This window comes from Colius striatus, chromosome 2 (genome assembly GCF_028858725.1).
Source record: "Colius striatus isolate bColStr4 chromosome 2, bColStr4.1.hap1, whole genome shotgun sequence".
NCBI lineage: Eukaryota > Metazoa > Chordata > Aves > Coliiformes > Coliidae > Colius > Colius striatus.
In genome coordinates, this window is record NC_084760.1 from 89,878,364 (window position 1) to 89,890,643 (window position 12,280).

A 12,280-nucleotide genomic window follows, 5' to 3' on the forward strand; every position below is an offset into this window, starting at 1 on the left:
GTCACTGGATATCTATTAATTCCTTGTGCATCAGATCCTGTGAGGCAGAGATGACAGCAAGATCCACAGTAGCTTGTGGGAACAAGACCATGCCTCAGAATCACACCCAGTTCATAAAAAATGAAGCCTTTTTGCCCAAATGGTTCTCTCTCCACTTATTGCACAGTGGTTATGAAATATAAACGAGAATTGTGTTCAGTATCTCCTGATAGATTCTGGAAAGGACCCACCAGGTGATCTTCCGTCCTTCTGTGGAAGACAGGTGGCACTCGGAAGGCAACTCAGGATCTACATCATATTTCAATGTGTCTCTTTTCTTTAAAAAGAGAAAGTATCAGAGGTCACTGAGAAAGTAGCAGAGGTCACTGAGAAAGAAGATGTTCATGCCACATTGTTTGACACATGGTATCACACAGATAGAATTTATAACTTGCCCAACCTCTACAACACTATCTGTAGCAGATTTCTACAGAATTCCTCCCTCTATCTCAAATAGGGAAGAATGTAGATTTTTACATTTACTGATGTTCTATTATAATTATTTTTTTATGGCAATTCTCCTCCATTAGTTAGAGGATCATAATGGAATAAATAGAAAAATGAGCTCAAGCCTGAGTATTTTGCATTGTAATCTAAATTAAACTAGTATTACAAATTTGTTTACATATCTCAGTTGAGCTACGCAGTTTCAAAAGTTACTTGCTGAACATAAACATGTCTCCTGATGCTACATTACCCACTATATGCAGTAAAATATATTCTAATGTAATACAATAAAACTGAAAAACCAATAAATGTTCCTATTTATTGAGAAATTGGACAAAAAATAGCTTATTGTCAGTTTTTAAAGACTGAAAATCAATAGATGATGAAAGGTTTTATTTTTTTGTTACCATTAGACTGTTGACTCTAGCAATAAGTGAGATATGGATTACAACTGGGGGAGTAAAGAACTTGTGAGAGATACAATTTGGAGCTTCTTGGGGTTTTTAGAAACTTAACTCCCAGTATTTGTGCAGCAGCGGCCATCTTGATACCACTGTTAATGGACCCTGAGAGCTTAGCTCCTTTATTTTGTTGACAAAGCCAGCTTTAAGTATCTTCCTGTTTTTAAGAGCATTTCTAAATCTAGGGGGATCTTAATCAGACTTGTGTCTGCTAAGGGTCACGGGTAAAGGAGATACAGCTTTCACGTACACTTGCATCCTGCCAATCGAAAAAACCCTAATCCTCAAACAACATAGTGAAACTGCAGCTATTGCAGTCCCAACTCTCACATTTTTGGAGTGAGTCCACTCAGCTGAGCTCCAGAGTGGGTTTACCAGGTCCATCCCCAATGCCCTGCCCAGTACTCACATAGCAACAAACACGGCCCACAGATGGAAATAAACATGGATGGAAATTAGGTTAAACTGGTTGTCCAATTTGCAAAGACCTTTAAGTCTGACACATTTCTGAGCCTGCTGCCCTTCCTCACACACATAAGGTTTTCAACATCTGGGCCCTGAGTGCAGAGCCCCCCTTTAACTCTGGTGAACTCATCTACATGACTGACTTTTCCCCAAAGATTTGGGCTAAGAGAGGTCTGGAAAACACAGATTTTAAGCACCCGTTTTCCCAGTAGAATTTATGCATGGGAGTCAGCTTAAAACCTGAATTTCTATATTCATTAAACAAAAAGTGCAAACCATGCAGAGGCTGGGAAGGCATTCTTGTCTCTCAGGACAAACATGTTAAAGTGGAATACTAAAAAAAAAAAAAAGCAATATTATAAAAACTGAGATAAACATAAACACTGCTTCCAGAGTCCTTAAATAGTGATCTATGCCAAAGTTTTTCCAAGCGAACCAGTAAGCATGGCCCTTACATGTAAACCCAAATATAGATGTTCTATCCTGACTATATTTCTAAACTCTTGGAACAGAGTTGGAAAGGATGCCAATTATACTAGGGAGTTAGAGCTGCTTTTAGGATTTATATTCCCTTTGTACATTTCATAATCAGACAGTAGCTTGGATCTTGCTAGAGGAGGATAATACAGTAAAATCCTACACTGCCTTCAGACACCCAAATGTACTTCCCCGTAAAAGCGGACAGTGACTACTGGGCCTGGATGTGACAGAGAATTACTAAAGCCAGCTGACGTGTTTGTGAAGTGCCTCATTTTAAAAGTGCACAAAGGTGTGCAGTTATGAGTCTACAGAGGAATAAAAAAAAGCCTAAAGACTTTGAACGAGTTGACAGTGTGCAGAAATGGTCACCATACTGCTGGTCCTAGTCCTGCACTTTGGTAATGTAAAAACTTCTGCTTCAAACTGAGGACAACACCGAGATGATTAATTTTCATATCATAGTTTCCTTCTGTTTTTCCAGGTAGAAAGCTAGCTGTTTGTAAAAAGGAGGCCGTTACCATATATGCATAATCACATACCAAAAAAAATTCATGTTGTTCCTGTAAGCTTTTGCTTAAGTATATCATGGAAAATAATTTTGATGAAATAATTTGCCCAGAGCACTGCTTGTCTGGAAGAGTTCTATAATTTAACTGCAGTTCTGTAAATAATTTGGTGGTAGATCCATGCAACATTACAGAAATGACCAGCAGGCCAAAACCTAAATCTCAATTGGATCCTAGTACACAGATTTAAAAAAAACAGTCCAAATCTATTCTCTTTTGGAATCTGCTTCTTCAGTTTAAAGGAAGACACTGAATGTTGCTTTGGGAATGAACACAGAGTAATATCATGCTTTCTTTTTCTCAGTGAGAAAAAAAACACTCACATACTCAGAAAACCAATGGCATCCTGGGATGCATCAAGAAGAGTGTGGCCAGAAGGTTGAAGGAGGTTCTCCTCTTCCTCTACTCTGCCCTGGCGAGGCTTCATCTGGAGTCCAGTGTCCAGTTCTGGGCTGCCCAGCTCAAGGGGGACAGGGAACTTCTGGAGAGAGTCCAGCACAGGGCCACCAAGATGATCAGGGGACTGGAGCGTCTTTCTTGTGAAGAAAGGCTGCGGGAACTGGGGCTGTTCAGCCTGGAGAAGAGGAGGCTGAGGGGGGACCTCATTAATACTTAAAAGATGTATGTCAGGACAATGGGGCAACACTTTTTTTCTGTAGTGTCCAGTGGTAGGACAAAGGGTAATGGACAAAAGCTGGAACGCAAAAAGTTCCTCTTAAACTTAAGGAAAAACTTATTTGGTGTAAAGGTGACAGAGCCCTGGCACAGGCTGCCCAGGGAGGTTGTGGTGTCTCCTCTGGAGGTTTTCAAAACCCGTCTGGACATGTTCCTGTGTGACCTGATCTAGGTGGACCTGCTTTGGCGGGGGGTTGGACTAGGTGGTCTCTAAAGGTCCCTCCCAAACACTACCATTCTGTGATTCTATCATACAGTTAACCCTGCAGGACCTCCATAAAGATGTACAGTATGTTTGCACAACAATATCCCAATCTTCTTCCACAGCACAATTATATAGCATAGCATTTCTTACTGCTGCTGAACTACCAGTAACTTTCACCAAAATCTCTCAGTTCTCCTATTATTAACCTGTAAAATACCAAAAGCTATTGCTCTGATATTCAGTCAAGCCTTATCTGAGACTCCAAGATAAGAACTACAAAATTGTATGCATGGTACATTGCACCTTTAATCATCTACCTACCTGAAATACTCAAGCAAGTAGTTAGACATCTAAATGTTCCAATTATGGGTTTAAAATAAATGAGTTTTGTAGTATATGGCTACATCCACTTTATTTGAAAATTGGCTTCACATCCCCTCTCATTTTAAGTATCACTTCAGCCACAGGCATATCAGAAACTCAAAGTTGGTAGCAGAGCCAAGACCAGGCATAAGACACTATTTCAGCTAGAGAAAGGGGAGAACCAATGAGTGCGGAATGTTTCTCATTCATGCTTCAATGTCTGACGATCATTTTCCATCAAAAATGTCCACAATCAACATTTCTTTCCCGAATCATCAGACTGTAAATCAAGATATGTTCTATGGCTGCTAGAACCCTCCTATGAGTTTTAATGAGTAAGAAGGACATGGCAGGGAAAATAATATACGAAACCAGGCAACAAAGCCATCCCACCTGGCTCTACTTAAAGGCCTTAAGAAGGAGACACATTTATACTTCTTTTTCAACTGAAAAATAGAGCAGGAGGTGAATTAGATGGGTTAAAAGCCAGTAAAAAGTAGTATAAAAAAAAAGCCCACCAGGTATTGTTGCAAGAAACTCTAGATAAGCATCTTAAATCAGGGTAAATTACACACCTCATGCTGGTGACTCGGTCATGGGAAATTATGAAGCTACGTGATGTCTCATTTGTTGTGCTGAAAACAAATGTAAATAAATTACTGAGAGAATCTCATTTACATTTAGAAATTCATCCCGATGCATGACATGACTGCTGATGTTTTTTTAAATGACACTTGGAGAAGAAGTGCCACTATTAAAAACAGATCATAGCCACCTTAGCAAGAGCCTGTGCATGTGTACGTGCACGTGTATGTGTTTGTGTGTGTGTATGACTGCATAAAGGCAGATGTTCTGGAGAGATCTTTCAGATCACTGGAAAAAAGGCTTTCTTTTACTGTTTCAGAACCAAAATGGTGGTGTCAGAAGAAAAAAAACATCAATCTGTATTCTTCTGTTTAGTTTTCCCCCTCCAGAACGAGAAACAGAAAGACAACATTATGAATTGGCTGCTGCCAGTACGACAGAAAGTGAAAATACTGAAATCACAGGAACAGAAAATAGTGTGGCACATCTCTCCATCATCAAGTGTAATAAAACTTCCCCTTAAAAACACACACAAAAAGCCTTTCACGAAGCTTTTATCTCCCCCCTCCAAGTCTCACATTTTAAGCTGTCACTGAAACAATTGAGAAGGATATCCAGGAAGCCATAAGATGGAGAGCAAGTTGAACCGTGGCTAGCTAAGCAGCATACATTCAGGCAAATATCCAAATGCTTTAGGAGCTGTCATTCTCCATACCGTGTGGGAAGGCTACGAAGAGACGGACTTGTTCGTATCATGATTGCTCTTATTATTACAGCAGTGAAAACACTGCATACTAATGGATGTGTTTTCAGAAAGACGACTACTAGATGGGTTTTTAGACTCTGTGCCTGGCTGTCTGGGCTTCTGTATCTGATACCTCCTATCCCTTTCTCTGCCTTCCAACAGAACTCTAAAAAAAGTTCATAACATGAGGGTGAAATAAAACATATTTCCAAATGGGGACATGACAGTGTTCTACAACCCCACATACGGCAGCATATTTACATAAGCGTGCATAGGTCAGAGAGTTTATTTGTTAAGGGACAAATAAGCAGGCCATGAAATAATTATTTTTCATTGTGCCCTGCCAAACCTATCCAGCCAAAGGCTAAATTGAGCTGCTATTGTGATTATTTGAACTGTGGAGCCAAAAGTCTTCACTGCAAAGCATCCCAGCTGTCCTAAATTTTATTCTGATGGCTAGTTTTCATGCTAGCTTGAAACTTGCCAAAAATGCTCCACAAAATAGGCAGGCGGAAGGCATGCTTTATCCAGACCTACATCAATTACTGATTTAGAGCTGTTCTGAGAACTTGATTATTAACAAATCACTTCCCAAAATTGTTATGACAAGATTCACATATGCAAATGGCAAGCTGCTCATATGTACACAGCTAGCAAAAGAAATTAATACAAAGGTTCACAGATTTATTTATGGTTATTTCTTATTGTGCTTTACTGCAAATTAGCCACTAAAATATTAAAAAAAAGGGAGAGATCCAGCTGCAGCACCACAGCTTTGACATACAGTGACATGGGAACACCCAGGCCATAACTGCTCAACATGCTTCTGCCTTCGCCCTCCTCCCTGTCGAAAAGAACCTAACCAGTGCCTTCTGGCAAAACCACCATGGTAGTTCGCAAGCTGCAAATTCAGTCAGCACGCCAAGGAGCCGTTAGGATTACCCAGAGAACAGCTCAGATCACAGGCTCAGGCGGATATTTCATACTTTAAGCAAGGTTGATCGGGGAGGAGGGGGAACAACAAACATTTTTTTTTAAAACCTCATGCTTCAAAGCTTAAATTAATCCCTAATAATGAAAGATTAGGATGAGAATGTGTAGAGAGAAGATTATCCCATGTCTGCCCATTGTGAGGCTCTTACAACTTTCCTTGAGGCGCCTGGGGTTGGTCATTGCTAGAGACAGAACAGGAGGCTAGAAGGATCTCAGGAGTGAATTATTTTGTCCTTTCTACATTTCTGTTTAAATAAGACACAAACAAAAGACAATGAGGCTAATTGCTTTGAAGGCAGTAGACTTATAAATAAATGAAATGCCTATCATTTTGTATCAGGCTGTACGTACCACAACTCCGACGAGACAAGTGCACCTCGCTGCAGCTGCCCTCCTTCTTCTCCATACTTCCTACTATTTTTTATCCTGTTTGTAATTTCACTGTAATATCCTCAGGGCAGCAACCACTCCACATTTACACATGAATTAGAACAACACCTCACACAATGGCATACCAGTCCTGATTGGACCTGGACTGCTCCTGGGAATGCTGCTGGGAATGCTACTATAAAAAGAGCTCATAAATGTATAGAGTAAGGTGAATGAACACACACATACATACACACACACACACATATCCCTTTTATCACAGTTAACATCACCAGAGCATTAACTCTTTGTTTCTGCAATTTAACTGTGGATGGTTTCATTTATTTCTAAGCTCCAAGATGGCTACAGGATCTGTAACTGAGATGCAGCACACCTTCACCAACGTACTCTGTAAGGTTAGGCATTTCCTATGGATGTCTGTATTTACTGTTAAATAAAATGACAGAAAATGTTATGGAGTCTCATACACATGTTGAAGTGTAAGGTTGAATCTTGCTTAGGATTCACATGGAAGCTGATCCCATGATAAGCTGGGGACATTCAGAATGAGGAATCAAAGGAACTCCCATCAGTGTCAGCCACATCATCCCTGTGCACCAGTTACAGAATTAGTGGGTCATAAATCTGTTTAACACAAATTCCCTTCTAATTTCCTTCTTTCCTTGGGAGAGGCTTTAGATCTTTGAGCTAATATTTGGATATATTCTGGAATTTGAAATTTGGCATATAATAAACTAGTTATTTTCTGGTACTTCAGATATAAAGAGCCCCAGTAAAATTTTTTAACTTTCTCTAGTACTCAGTTGTATTATCTTTAACTGAAAATATAATAAACAGAAACGCTTGAACATCTTTATCAAGGTATTTCCATCTTTCCTAAAATTCTGAATCATCAATTATTTTGTAGGACATTTTTTCCCTGAAAGATTATAAATAGTCCATGTGGTTCACAAAGCTGGCAAAACAATAAATTCCTTGAGTATGTGGATAATTCAGGTATCTGAGCCTTTAAGGCTTTAAGGTCAAGTTCCATGCTGGATTCATTCATTCCAATATTATGTATCTAAAAATAAAAAGGCAATAAATAAACAAAATGTAAACTATATTTATTTTTTAAAAAATGTAACAGAATGGCCACTTTGCCAGGTCTGTATTCTGTTGTTGCACAGTAATAGAAGTTCACTCTAAACTACCATATGAACTACAGCTGTTAGCATTTGTACTAATTTCTCTCTCAACGTTTTAAAGTGTACAAACGACTCTTTTTTGTACGGTTGAGGGACCTCTTATTTATTAGACTAAAAACTCTACACAATCAAATTCTGTTGAAAATCCAAGATCGTAATTTCTTTTGCTCTGGCTCCCATTGGGTTGGTAGCATTACAGGGCCTTCATGTGCTTTTCCACATAACTTTACACTCAATGCAAGTTTTGTCTGTGACATAAATATGGAGAGTTTCTGTCTCACAGAAATGTGCCCCTCCTTGTTGGACATTCTCAGTCTGAGCCTGTCAGCTTCTCTGTGAACTCCATGCAACTCCTGCTTCTTTTGCCCAGTGCATCCATGGCTCTAACCAAAGCAAACTCTAGTCAGTGTCACACTTCAGCTCCAGAGGAAATATCATCCAGGAATTATCTTTTTACTTCTAGAAAGACAGTAAGAGACCATGGCCTATATGGAATAGACTAGTGACAACTGTGCACACACTCAGTCATAGGCAGATATGTGACAAAGTCTAATGAAATCCTATTAAGGAATAATGTAAATGACGCTGCTTGAAGAATACAGTTAGCTCCTAATTAAACAGTTCATAAATTTGTTCAGAACTTACAGAATTTATCACTAGAACAGGAATCTCAAGACTTTTCTTAGAGTCTCATTTTAACAGACCTGTTTTCCACTAAACCAACAACTCTGACAGGGTATACGGACAAGGTATTTCACCAACATAAGTACTATTAAAAGATGATAATGCACAGAGCTTTCCAGAAATTGTATAACATTTGCATGGTATAACACATACTCTTACTTGTTCACTGCAGTCCGATTCAAAGTGCTATAAATATGTTTGCCCTTTCTGCTAAGCCCGCCTAAGGGATTAGCAACCCCCCAAAAGTTCAGTTGAATATTAACTGCATTAACTTTGCAGACTGTAACATACTGTTACACTCAAAGAGCCTACGGTGCAGTATGGATGACTTGCTTAACAAAAAATGTTTTCATGCAAAGTCCTATTGCTAGAAAAAAAAAATTTGCTCTGTCAAAGGGGGTGACTTCTTTCATTTAACTTCATAAAGCAAATATATAAAATGGAGATCTTTACAGGAATGTCCACAGAAATGCTTAACCTTTTGTCTGTCAAATCAGATAGGCTTCCCTTGGCAACACAGCACCAGCTCCACTCTATGTTAGAAATTAAGTCAGTTCACCATGAAAAAAACCTGTGAAACACAGTAGCAAAGTGTCATCCACTTGTAATGTGAAGTTAAAAACTAGAAAAGAAGTATGACTGTTAGCTTATTTACTTTGTTAAGTAAATAGTGCTTTGCATGTCAATTCCCATTAAAAAACCAAAAAACCAGATGTGCTGAAAGACATTCCAGAATAAGGTTATGCAGCAGTAAAGACAAATAAAAGGAATAGGAAATACTTGGAAGAGGGTGAGTTGGTAAGTGTGTAAAATGGAGCTGACCTGAAAGCTAATGCCAAAAGTCAAAGAAGAGTAGGTTGTTAAACCTCCTACGTAAAAACCTACTAGGCAGAGGGTAACTGGCAGTATATGATAAAAAAATGAAAAAAGGGAAGGAGAAATAGGAAAATGAGAATGGCTGGGACAAGTTTCTGAAGGTTACAAGGTATAAAGTGGGATCAGTACAGTTGCTTGAAGTATCCAATAGATTGTTCAAGTACTTTTAAAGACTAAAAAAACCTTCATTATAATTACAGTAAAAAAAGTGCTGGAAAAAGAAATTGCATAATGTCGTTTTCTGTCTTTTTAAAAGAAATACATGGAACAAACCTTCTATGTGTTGCTGTGGGAACAAGTCTTAAAAACACCTTGATACTCACTGCCTTAATGAAACCTCTCTCATTCAGTCTTCGAGGATTGCTTAGGTATCAATTTGTAAAAATACATTCACATATATGAAGAGTCTTAGGTGTAATTAGAAACTAAATCAAAACTTTAAATATCCGAAACCGCATTTCTCCATAATGCTGTACACATACTTGCTTCTGCCATTCACTATCACCATTATGTTGCCTAGAAATGAAGACCAACAGTAGATGTTGGTAATTATGCAAGAATATAAACTGCAGAGTGCCTCAGACCCCAGCATTAAACTGGAATTAAAGCTTTACAGGAAAACAGAAATGTTGCACTACCTCGAATCACCTCCCTCCCATACACACACAGACACTCACACACTGCACACCTGCTACCCACCAGCCAGATGGGACTGAATTCTCCTGAACCAGATCTTGGATTTTTAAGCTCAGCTTGAGTTCAAATTGGATTTCAAGACATGGAAATGTATTACCATTTCACATTTAAAAAATCATTTTGGTGAAACTGTTTGCACAATTAGATAAGTATTAAAGTGGGATTATTGCCACAAATATACAAATAAATAAGATGCAGCTTCACAACAACATTTAATTGAATTACATATGCTCACTTAATGCATGAAAAATAGAAACAAGCTGATTTTATATCATCAGCATGTAAAATGAGATTGGGAATTTAGCTAATCCATAGTGACTGGTAGTATTTTTTTTTAGAAGTCCATAAAGGCAATTTAGCAGCCCAAACTCACTAAAACATTGTAAGAACTGGCCTTTAATGCATGGGTATCATAAAATATTAACACATGTTTAGAAAAAAACTGGGAAGCATTATATTCCTAGAGATTTGCTAAGCTTGCATAATGTGACATTTATCATCAATAAAGTTTCTTCAGTTAAAGAGACCTCTAGCCTTCTCTTCAGAAGGTCTCTCTCTCCGCTCCAGCAGCACGAAGTCCCCATTTCCTGCACTTCAGTGGGCTGCTCGCAACTGGTAAAGTCACATTTTAAATTGGGAACGGCCTCCAAGCAAGTCTTTCTCCACCTTCTCCATTGGTCCTGAAACCAATTTGAGACTTGCAGGGGGTTAACAAGTCATTGGCCAGCAGCAAGACGTTCTCTGTGGGGACTGCAGGCATCTGGAAGTTGCTGCCGGTGGTGTTCCGCCAAAGCAGCGCCTGGCAAGCGCCAAGGTACAGAAATGCGAGTCCTGCTTGCTTGGCCAGCCTTGGACTGACCTTTAGTCTTAACGGGGAACAGGAGTTTTGTTAGTGAACAGAGAGTTCTGGTCTACACATTTTTTAAATTGATTCTTTTATTGATGTAAAGTGCCCAGTTGCCCCCATGACAGTCACTAATATAGATTTTGAAAATAAAATTAATTAAGGTCCAGTCTGGACCACCTTTACTGTCATCACGTAGTACCCTTTTCTACAAGTAACAATGCTATCAACCAGCAAGCACAAGTATAGTTGTTTGTAAGAATGTTTCATTACACCTCCAAACACTTGACTGCGGAGGTCAAGATCACTGTCACCTGTCTATGCGCACGCGTGCACACACACACACACTCACTCTTCTCTCCTACCTTCCAAAAGGGAACTGAAGCACAGAAAACTTAGCTGACAAAAGCCCATGCCAGAGTGCCAGTTGTGTCACACCGCGTTCTGTCCTTTCAGATCGCAGTGAGAGCATGGCACAGCGCAAGCACGAGCAGAAGCAGAGCAGCCCGGCATGCAGGCTAATCTGAATTACACTCATCCAGCTCTTGAAATGGTTCCTCATTAGCTGCGGGTTAATGGAGTCCCAATGAGTAGTGTTATTTTCATCCCCTGCCTACTGAACACAAAATTCATTTGCAAATATCCTGTAAAATACTGCAAAGCAAGCCAAAGAGATATGACAACATAAGAGGCATACTATTTATGGAATGCACTTACTGTCATTTAGAAAAGGAAGCTGACATGAGCAACAGCCTAAATTTAGCAACACATTTAGTTTTTATTCACCAGTCACAATGACAACATTTTAGAAGGCTACAGCACACCTTGTGCGCCAAAAGGTTCCACTGAAATCAAGACAGACTTTGATCTGAAAGGAACTTGGGATCAGCTCCTTAATGAATACAACGCTGAGTTAAATTAAGGCAATCACCGTCTTGACTTTCTATTCCAAGTAGATATAAAATTACATTGATTGCAGGAAATGGTGGCATTCAAACAATATTGCAATGGCCAAAGCCTGAAAGCTAAATTCATTGTCGAGCTAAACTAGGCTTTCAGAGGGCACCGATTGATTTGAGGGAAAAAAGCATCTACAACCCACAAATTTTCAATTAATACTTTAAAAGGCACAGAGTAAGAAAGGAAAAAAAACATTGGTCAATATGCCATATGCCACTCAAACAAGCAGAGGCTCTGCAGGTTGGTGTGCATACTCTGTGTGCCTGTGTATGTATGCATTCATATGTGTATATATATATATACACACAGAGACATGGGTGCATGCAAGTGGTTTCGTCTTTTTTTTTTAAGGCAGGCTGTATTACAGAGGTCAAATCTGAGACTCAAAAAGAAATAATGTCTTTCAAAACAGCCTGAGATTGCGCTTTTACCTGTGCTATCTTTAATTCACAGGTAATTTCAAATCAACAGCGTGCAAAGTTAAACCTAGCTCTCTTGAAAACTCAGAAGAAGAATTAATTCAAACCCTTACCTTTGGCACCTTAAAGACTTTTGGTCATGACTTACCTGTATAAATAGAAAGAACTAATTTACTACAGAAATGCCCATGGGCAAACAT

At 39.1% G+C, this 12,280-nt stretch overlaps 1 protein-coding gene across 4 annotated transcripts in view; it reads right to left on the reverse strand.

Annotated features, from left to right (window-relative positions):
* The window catches only part of ESRRG (estrogen related receptor gamma), a 389,975-nt gene that overhangs the window by 343,610 nt on the left and 34,085 nt on the right, over positions 1–12,280 (reverse strand). The window lies entirely within an intron of this gene.